Below are 10868 nucleotides of genomic sequence, written 5' to 3'. Positions count from 1 at the left end.
CCCAGTTGATCACTAGATTGGCATTCCTAACCCCATCCCTCGCCTACCTTACTCCCAACCCTGAAAAGAATAAAGGACATTAGCCTGTCACTACTTGAGAACCAAAGATGGATAAATAGTAGACACAAAACAAATATTTTTTTCAGAATTATCATCACCATGATGTTCTACTATAGTTTCAAATTTAGATGGTATCTGGTGGCAGGCCCAATACAAGAGGATTGTGAGAGTCTTTACTGATAAATATTATGTTAGGATAGCATCTTAGTTTGAGATGCTGTAACAAAATCTTAGAGACTGAGTGACTTAAACAACAATTGTTCATTTTCCACAGTCTAGAGATGAAGCAGTCTAAAATCAAGGCACTGGCAGATCCCATGTCTAGTAAGGGTCTGTTTCTTGCTTCATAGAGGGCTATCTGAATATTATATCATTATATGATAGAAAAAGAATTTGCTAGTTCTCTTGCCTCTTTTTACAAGGGCAACCATTCCATTTATGAGCACTCCAGCCCATGGCCTAATCACCTGCCAAAGCTCCCACCTCCAAATACCATCACATTGCATTAGAGGTTCAACATAGGAATTCTGGTGAACACAAACATTCAGTCCACTCCAGACAGTGTTGTAGATACTGTAGATGGGCTCACTCACCTTTCTTCTTATTTCATTCTATTGTACCTTCTGTGCTGCAAAGATTAAGAAACTGAAAACTACCTTTTACAAATTCTTTTGCAACTAGAATTCTGTGTATAGGCTAGCTTCCATTAGGTAAGTGTCCCGAGGTAAGCATTGGAAAGCAGAAATGAGGCCAAGGTCATTCTGGCATTCTGGGGTCTTTAACACTAGACATTGAGCTCATTCTGCATCCATGTATTGGTGTCTAGTCTCCAGCTCCCTGGGTATCAAGTGGCAGTTACAGTTCCTGATTCTAGGTTCTGTTTTGGGGCCAGCGTCATAGTGCTATGTTCTAGAACTCAAGCATTTCAGTGGTGATCTCAGACTTCACATCCAGGTCATGTATCAGTATTATAAGACTCTGGGTGTCAATCTTTAAGCCCCATCCTAGAGCCCACTCTCTTTACCCTTCCAAGGATTTTTAAAAATTCCTCATTAATCTTCCTCATTAAATTTCTTTATTAAATTATTTTCTAATCAAAATACTTAGAGTGGCCCCTCTTTCCTATACTGAGTCCTGACAGATACAGGCAGCCAGAGTCAGGTCTAGATTCTTTTATTAATTCCCCTCAAGACCTTACTATGGGTTATAGACAGGAACATTTCAGGCAACACCTGGTTAGTAGACAGAGGAAAAATCTCTTTATCCATCATTGACCTAAGTTGTAGGTCATAGATACTGATATCTTGTCCTTGATTGAGGCCCTATGTGTCAGGTACTGACCTAGACACTTGCACATGTTCTCTTTTAATTCTTAGCACAGCTCTGGAAGGTAAGTATAATTATCCCCAATTAACTCAGCCATGCACATAAACATTTCCAGGTATAATCTTCACATTTCCGTTAAATTTAGATCACTGTCAAACTAAAGCACCTTGCCTCACATGGGAATCCAGACAATGAGCCTAGAGTCTAAGATACTCGGAGGACTTCAGCTGTGGCAGTATGTGATCTGTCGAGTGCTCTGTGACCAACATGACTTGGCTGCAGTCTTTGTGTCTCCTTCTTTCTGTCCTGTTACTAGCTGACAAATTTCCCTTTTATCATGAAACAAACTTTCTGAGGAAAAATCTTTCCTGTTCACTTTAAGCTAAGTTATAAGAGGCAGTTGCCAACCTATGCGTAGGGAGCATCCCTCAAAGATATGCATCTATCTCTGGTCCAGTCGGCTGTGACTGAGAGGAGAGTTCCAAGTCCTGGTGACTATTTTAACAAGGGGATAGGAAGGGAAGATCAGATTTGGGGATCACGTGAAAAATCAACGTATTTGGAAGCACTGAGCTCATATTTCCACAGGCAACAGGAAGTAGACCCCTTTCATTGCAATTTGCTGCTTGTCATTCATTTATGTTAATTTCATAGCCCTTTTAGAGGATTTGAGTTTGAGAATTCCTAAGTTCCTTCCAACTCCCACAATCTTGAATTTTAAGATTCTATATTCTTCTGAATCTCTTTACATTGAAAACATTGTGGATTGACATGGGACCCATTGAACAGATAATTTGGAAACAAGATGAGAATGCATTTCATTTATCCACTGATTTCATTTTCTAAATAAAGGCTCTACATTTCCACACTATAAAGCCATTATTCTCCTCTACAGCAATTGCAGTAATTCTCAATGTGCCATGAACTATCATCATCCTGTTAGAATGAAAATCTTACGGAGAGCCTGTAAGCCCTTATCAAATCAAATGGAAGTGATTAAGGACAGTAAAAAGAGATAACAATTTTACATACACTATTAAATAATCCAAATGAGAATACAACTAATCTTCAGATTTTCAGAAGGTTTGCAGTTTTGTATTTTGTTGACTCAATAGTAAATTATCAATTCATTAAATGATTAAACTATTTATCAAAACTGTGAATGACAAGGCAATCGGTGACAGAATAATCAGACTCAGAGTCTGTTGTTTGTGTAAAATTCAAATCCACTGAGCACAATACAATTTTGTACTTAATGCCATTCTTCTCATCAGTATATTTCTTCTCCAATGTGAGATCTTTGTTTAAACATGAGATGCAACCAATATGAAGGCCACAAAAATCTCATTTATATAATCATAACAAGCATATTATCATGGTTGTCAAAATTAATTAAACCTAATTTATTTTATTTTCTAAACATGAAATTGACACAAAATATTTCTTGTGAAAGGCAAAAATGCTAAAGAATCACAGAAATGTAGATATAAAATAATTTTTAACACCTGCCCTTTATTTAGGTCAGAGAGGCACCTAATATTGATTATAAGAGATTAACTCACTCAAAATTGTAAAAGATCAGTTGAATGTGAACGTTCTGTCTTTGAACATTTTAACTTTTGGCTTCTTTTAAATAAAATAAGTCTCAGTGGTGCAATTACAATAAAAGCAAATTTGGAAAACCATGATTCACACACAACTTCTCAGAAAGACATTCTTTCTTAGGCCAAGGGACATCTCTATTTCAGATTACACTGTCATCCTGATCATTCTTAAGTTATTGCCAGAGTTCTGATTACAACAGTGCTTCTCAAACATCAGGGTATATCAAAAACTCCTGTTAAACCAATAGATTTGGAGGCCTTACCCCGATCTTGATTCAAAGGTCTCAACACCTGAAAAGTCAGCATTTTAAACAAGAATACTAGGTAACTCTGTTGTAGATGCTCCAAGGACCACACATTGAGAAACATTGGCCCACACAATGTTTGCTTTTTCTTGCTTTGTATTACATTGTTTTGAATCCTTGCTTCATAAATTTTCCCAGTATCTCTCTGGAGTGCTTTGTGCATGCACTAACTAACCTCCACTAATATTCCTAGGCCCTGCTGCATCTCATTAGCCTGAACTGGAAAATGTTATGATTTCTACATTTTCTTTTTCCAGATTTATACTTCTTCATACATGCATTCTCCATTGAAAATACCAGTGAGTGGTCATTCAAGAGATGCAAATGAAAACAACGCTGAGATTCCACCTCACCCCAGAAAGAATGGCTGGTGTCAAGAAATCAACCAATAATAAATCCTGGCGGGGATGTGGGGAAAGAGGAACCCTGCTCCACTGCTGGTGGGAGTGTAGACTGGTGCAACCCCTGTGGAAATCAGTATGGAGATACTTCAAATAACTAGGACTGGAAGTCCCATTTGACCCAGCTATTCCCCTGCTGGGTATCTTCTCCAAAGAATTAAAAGAATCATACCACAGTGATATATGTGCACCCATGTTCATAGCAGCACAGTTTGTAATAGCTAAAACTTGGAAACAGCCAAAATGCCCATCAACTGGAGGCTGGATAAAGAAAATGTGGGGTATTTTTATAAAATGGAGTACTACTGAGCCATAAAAATGAGAAATTAGAGACATTTATAGCTAAATGGATGCACATTGAGGCGATACTCTCAAGTGAAATAAATAGGACACACATGTGTAAATACCGAATAGTTTCTCTGGTGTGAGAAACTGAAAGTGTAAATAAGGGCTAAAAGTATAATAGATAATGGGAAATAGGAAGAAAAGGAGCAAAGGGGAAGGGGAAGTGGGAGGGGTAGGGGAAAGGAAAAACGGGAATGGAATTAATATGAGAAAATGAAAAAAAGGAAACAAAGTCTTTGTAAATAGGGAGGGGTTGAGGGTTGAAGGGAGGGCAGGGGAAGTGGGAAAAATAAGAACCAAGAGAGATTATGTAAAGGTGCAAATTTCCAATGATGAATGTCATTATATTGTATATCTAAAATGTACCAATAAAAGGGTAAAAAAAAAGAAAATACCAGTGAGCTTCACCCTTCCAGACAGCTTCCCTTCTTCCTTAAACCAATCAGATTCCAAGTATTTGGAAGCAGGGGCCCTTTAAGTAAATATATAGGCTCTATTTATTTCAGTTAAACTTCCCTGTTACCAAGGTGTTATGGTTTATGTCTAGCTGTCCCCCCAAAGCCTCATGCAGTCATAGGTGGGGCTTTTCAGAGGTGGCTGAATTTAGAGTGTGTGATTGATTCATGGTGCAGTGCTAGCCTTAAGGGCACTAGAATGAAGGGTGTGAGTGCTACTCACCCTAAGTAGTCTGGATAAGATAAAAGAGACAGAAAGACGTTGTTAAGGTCCCTTGCTTGCTTGCTTTTGCTGTCTTCTGTCACCATGAACTGTTGCTTCTCTGCCATGTGCCACCCTGCCTTGGAGCCAGCCGATTATTGACTGAAACCTCTACAAACTGTGAGCTAAATAATCCTTTCCTCCTTTAACTTTGGATGACAGGTATTTTGTGTCAGCAATGAGAGAAAAGTAACTAACACACAAGGAGAGCTATAGCCTTTGGTGTCCCACGTACTACTCCAAAGAGAAGACAAAAAAAACAAAGAAAAATGATCTCAGATGTATCCATTTAACATCTTATTATCAGCTCAAGTAAAAATATTGTCAGTGAAGACCTAGAATCATTTCTTGAAAATTCTCCTTTGAAATGAATTATCCAAGTTACCACTGAGCCTTCTACCAGAGAGAGGGACAAACAGTATAGGGATCCAGCTTAACATGACCACAGCCATCTTGATCATAATCTCAATTGTACCCACCACGTTGACTCTGGCATGTATTCCAAACCCAATAGGATAAGCAAAGTGGTTAAGATAATCAACTATACCTTTTATGCCAGGCACTGATACCCAGATTGTCTCTTTTTATAAAATGATTTGTATTAGTAGATATTTGCAGTACATAATGATTACATCTATCATGGGAAGTAGGTGCATGTACATAACAAAAATTAATTTTTTATTCCTTTCCCCTCCTTTTCCTCTCCCCTCCCTCCATCTCTTGGTCCGTTTCACTTTAGCAAAAGTTCTAGTTCCCTATTACCTATTATCTATGTTCTATTTTGCTCTTTAATTTATTTATACTTTGGGTTTCTTTTTTATTTTACCAGTGCCAAATGTTTATCTGAAAAGTGCAGAGCAAATGGGTATGGGAAAAACCAGCTTTGCAGAACAAACTTGGGCCAAATAAAGAGAAAAAGAAGATAAAAGCAAAAATAAAAGTACACACCATGTCTGAGAAATGCAGCATGGGCTATTGTGAAAACCTACAATAGTTGGGTTTCTTATATAAAAGAAAACGTGCAATTTTTACATTGTGTGCCTGATTTATTTCACTTAACACTATGGTCTCAAAGTACATCCATTTTCATACAAGTGACTCAACATTATTCTTTTTTTTTTGTGGTACCGGGGATCAAACTCGGGTCCTTGAGCTTGCAAGGCAGGCAGCGGAGCCACTGAGCTAAATCCCCAGCCCAACATTATCCTTCTTTATGGCTGAGTAGCACTCCATTGTGTATAAATACCACATTTTCTTTATCCATTCATCTATTGATAGACATATAAGTTGCTTCCAAGATTTAACTACTATGCATTATGCAGCTGTAAACATGAGTATGCATGTACCACTGTACTATGATGTCTAACTCTTTGGGGAAGATACTTAGAAGAGGAATGGGTCAAATGAGATTTCTAGTTTTACATTTTTGAGGAATTTCTATACTGATTTCTATAGTGGTAGTACTAATTTACACTCCTAACAAGGTTAGAAGGGTTCCTTCTACCCCAAAGACCCTACACTACTTGATATCATTTGATTTCTTGATAATAGCCATTCTTTCTGAAGTAAGATGGTATCTCAGTGTTGTTTTAATTTGTATTTCCCTAAAGGCAGAAACATTGAATGTTTATTAAAGTATTTATTAGACATTTGTACTTTTTCTGAGAATTGTCCATTTCAGTTGAAAGTTTTTGATTGGATCTTTCATTTTGGAAGGTCTGATATATTTTAGTCCTTTATATATTCTAGATATCAGTCCTCTGTTCAAGGAATGGCTGGCAAAAAATTTTTGCATTCTATAGATTGTCTGTTCACCCTGTTGGTTGCTCCCTTTGCTGTGCAGAAACTTTTTTATTTGATAAAATCCCATTTGCTGATTCTTTTTTCCATTTGTTGATTCTTGATGTAGTTTCTTGTGCATTTAGTGTTCTGTTCTGAAACTCCTCGTGTATGCCTATGACTTCAAGACTTTTACCTATTTTATCTTCCAGTAGATCTAAAGGTGTTATGATTTGGGTCTAGATGTCCCCCTCAAAGCCCCATGCTGGCATAAATGAGGCTTTTTCAGAGGTGGCTGGATCTAGAGTGTGCAATGCTGGGACTAAGGGTGGGTGATTACTAAATCAATCCACTAATTGGTCTGGTACCACCCTAATCCCGGTAGCCTGAATACAGTATAAGGACTGAAAGAAGCTTGTCTCATCCCTTGCTTGTTTTGCTACCTTCTGCCTACCGTGAACTGTTTCTCATCTGCATTACCTATCTGCCATGCCACCCTGCCTTCGAGCCAGCCAATTATGGACTGAAACCTCTGCAAAGTGTGAGCTAAGTAAATCTTTTCTCCTTTTACTTTGGGTGTGTGTCAGATATTTTGTCTCACCAACAAGAAAAGTAAGACAAAAAGTATTGTAATCCAGAATGGACAATATCTAAAAGTGTACCTTAACATGGTACAATTGTCTTACATGTGTTATATGTACTTTGGCCTATTAGTCTGGTCTTCAATCTGTATATATCATGATTAATTTTATAACTTTTTTTAGATAAATAAATGAATCTGATGATGGAAAAATAAAAGGGAATGGAAGGAAGGGGGAAAAAGGAATTGAAATGTGCTCTGACCATGTATCAGTTCCCTACAGTGAATGTAATCAGTATATACTGCAAACATGTACTAATAAAAGATTTTTTTAAAAGGAAAAAAGAAAATGTTTGTTTTAATTTTCTTCACATTTATTTTTTATTAGCACATGTTTGCAGGAAATAATGACTACATTTCTCATGGAGAGTTGTACAAGTAAATAACACATGTTAATTCTCTTCTCATCACCTTGCTTTCATTCCCTCCCCCTCCCTCCACCTCTTGTTCCTCTTCTCATTTGCAAAAGATCTACCTCCCTATTTCCTATTATCTATCTTTTATTTTGTTCTTTATTTACATTTTGGGCTTCTCATATAAGGGAACTGTATGATATTTAAGCTTGTGAGTCTGATTTATTTCACTTAAAATTAGAGTCTCAGGGTGCATCCATTTTCCTACGAATGACTCAAGCTTATTCTTCATGGCAGAGTAGTACTCCGGTATGTATAAATATCACATTTCCTTTGTCCAGTCATCTGTTGATGAACATAAAGGCTGCTTCCAAGATTTGGCTATTATGAATTCTGCAGGTAAAACCATATATTCTAGATATAGAAAAAACATAGGAATGCATATATCACTGTAATATGATGTCTTTAACTCTTTTAGGAAGATACCCAGAAGAGGTATGGCTGGGTCAAATGGAATTTCTATTTTTAGTTTTTTCAGAAATCTCCATACTGTTTTTCATAGCGGTTGTACTTGTTTACATTCCCACCAGCAATGTAGAAGGGTTCCTTTTCCCCCACAGCCCTGTCACCATTTGTCATTTGATTTCATGATGACAGTCATTCTTATTGGGATAAGATGGTGTGGTGGTTAATTGATTAATTGCCAACTTCAGTGGGAACATGCAGCTGAATTGAATCAGCATAGTTCTGCACATGGAAGACTCACTTCAAGGAGGATTGTTGTCTGAACAGTACAAAAGGAGAATGGAAAGGAAGAATGTCAGCTGATCTTCCTTGGAGAAGCTTCATTGCAACTGCTTTCCTTTGAAGAGGTTTTGGCTGTTTTCTTTCTTTGGAGGAGCTTCAATTCTCATCTTCATCTTGGACATTGTCACCTAGCTTCCAGTGCAGATTCCTCAGCCTTCTGGCTCAGATCCTTCAGCCATCTGGCACAGACACTTCAGCTTCCAGCACTGGCCCTTGGACCTTTCCAGGGCAGATCCTTCAGTCTCCCGTCATGGACCCTTCAGTCTCCTGATATGGATTTGCATGGGACATTGCCATGGGCTCCAGGCCTTCAACTGGATCATTCAATTTTCCAGCATGAAGACAAGCATTTTGTACTCTTCCACATCTGACTCTAGTAAACACTGACATACAGATGGTATTTCCACATCCTTTTAATTTGTATTTCTCTAGTGGGCAGAAATGTTCAACATTTTCTCAAATATTTGTTGGTCATTTCTACTTCTGAGAAGTGTCTATTTTAGTTGACCATTTTTTGATTGAGTCTTTTTTATTTTGGAAGTCTAACATTGTTGAGTTCATTAAATATTCTAGATATTAGTCCCCCGCATCCAAGGAATAACTGGTAAAAATTTTTCCCATTCTGTAGGTTGCCTCTTCACTCTGTTGATTGTTTCCTTTGCTGTGCAGAAGCTTTTTAATTTGATATAATATCCTATCTGTTGATTCTTTTGTTTATTATTTTGGGGTTTTTTTGTTTGTTTGTCTTTTGGTACCAGAACTCAGGACCTTGCACTTTCGAGGCAGGTGGCAGAACCGCTGAGCTAAATCCCTGGCCCTATTTGTTGATTCTTAATGTAGTTTCTTGTGCAATTGGGGTTCTGTTATGAAAGTCCTTGCCTATGCCTATGTCTTCAAGTGTTTTGCTTTCTGGCATAGTGTTTCTGTTTTAATATCTAGGTCTTTGATTCATTTTTATTTTAGTTTAGTACATGGTGAGAGATATGAGTCTAGATTCAATCTTCTGCATATATGTAATGTGTATAATCAGTATTCCCAACACCATATGTTAAAGAGGCTATCTTTTCTCCAGCACATGTTTTTGAAACTTTTCTCAAACATCAGATGGCAGAATATGCCTGGGGTTTTTTTTCTGCACCTTCTATTCTGTTCCATTGATTCACATGTCAAGGGAAAGAAAGAAAATGAATATATATATATATATGAAAAGAAGAAATCAAATTATCACTGTTTGCCTACAACATGATCCTCTACATAGAAGACCCAAAAAATTCTATCAAATGACTCTTGGAATTAATAACCAAGTTCAGTAATGTAGCAGGATAAAAAAAATCAATACTGACCCCACGCTCCTAGGGCAGAGAAGCTGAGCCGCACGGGTGCCAGAAGTGCACCCCACCCCCACCCCGTGGAAATGAGAAGACACGTAAACAAGCCTCAAAAACAGACCTCCAGATCACCTACAGCAACCCCAAAGGGAAATGAGATGGAACAATCTGATACTCAACCACCTGGACTCTCTGAACTGGCAACAAAAGAGGATCTGGGAAAAATGAAATCAGAAATAATTCCTCAGATAACAGCAAAGATTGTGCTCATAGTGCAAGACATGATTAATAAATCTAGAGAGGACACAGATAAAAAAATAAAGGAGCTGAGGAACATGATGGAATCCCAACATAGGAAACAAATGGAATCCATAAAACTGATGCAAACAGATTTCCAGGAGATTAAAAACTCCATCGAAAGTCTGTGCAGCAGAATGAACCAACGTGAGGACAGAATTTCAGATATAGGGCATAAGATTGCAATGAGTGACCAGGAAAAGAAAAATTGCTTTAAAATTGTAAGGGAACACTAGAAATCAATCCAGCAGCTGCTAGACGATGCAAAGAAGAATAACATAAGACTGATCGGAGTCAATGAAGAAAGAGGAGAGAGTGCAGATGACATAAAAAAACTGTTCACTGAAGTGATGGCAGAAAACTTCCTAAGGAGGGGAAAAGAACTTGACATACAGATAAGTGAGGCATATAGGACTCCAGCTAGTCTTGATCAAAAAAAAAAAAAATCTACACATAGGCATACAATAGTTAGGATTCCAGAAATCCAACAGAAGAACAAAATTCTACAAGCAGTGAGAGAAAAGAACAAATCACATACAAAGGAAAGCCCATCAGAATCACAGCACACTTCTCAATGCAAACCCTCAAGGCAAGAAGAGCTTGGAGTGATGTATTTCAAGCCCTAAAGGAAAACAGCCTCCAACCCAGATTGATGTACCCTGCCTCAACCCAGATTGATGTAATACCTTTCAAACTTGATGGAGAAATAAGATACTTTCATGATAAAGAGCACCTCAGGAACTTCATGCATACCAAACTGGCACTCCAAAAAATTTTAGACAATACCCTAGGAAAAGACAATGAGGACCACAACCCCAGGAAACCCAGCAGAATGAATCCATTGGGAATGACAAATTTAATGCAAAGGGGGAGAATCCAACAAAAAGAAAAAGTCATGACAAGGCT

Source organism: Heterocephalus glaber, unplaced genomic scaffold (assembly GCF_053883595.1).
Source record: "Heterocephalus glaber isolate CG9 unplaced genomic scaffold, H.glaber_assembly_v1.0 deba00001729, whole genome shotgun sequence".
Taxonomy (NCBI): Eukaryota; Metazoa; Chordata; class Mammalia; order Rodentia; family Bathyergidae; genus Heterocephalus; species Heterocephalus glaber.
The sequence above is the reverse complement of the archived record's forward strand: the minus strand, read 5'-3'. Positions refer to the sequence as shown.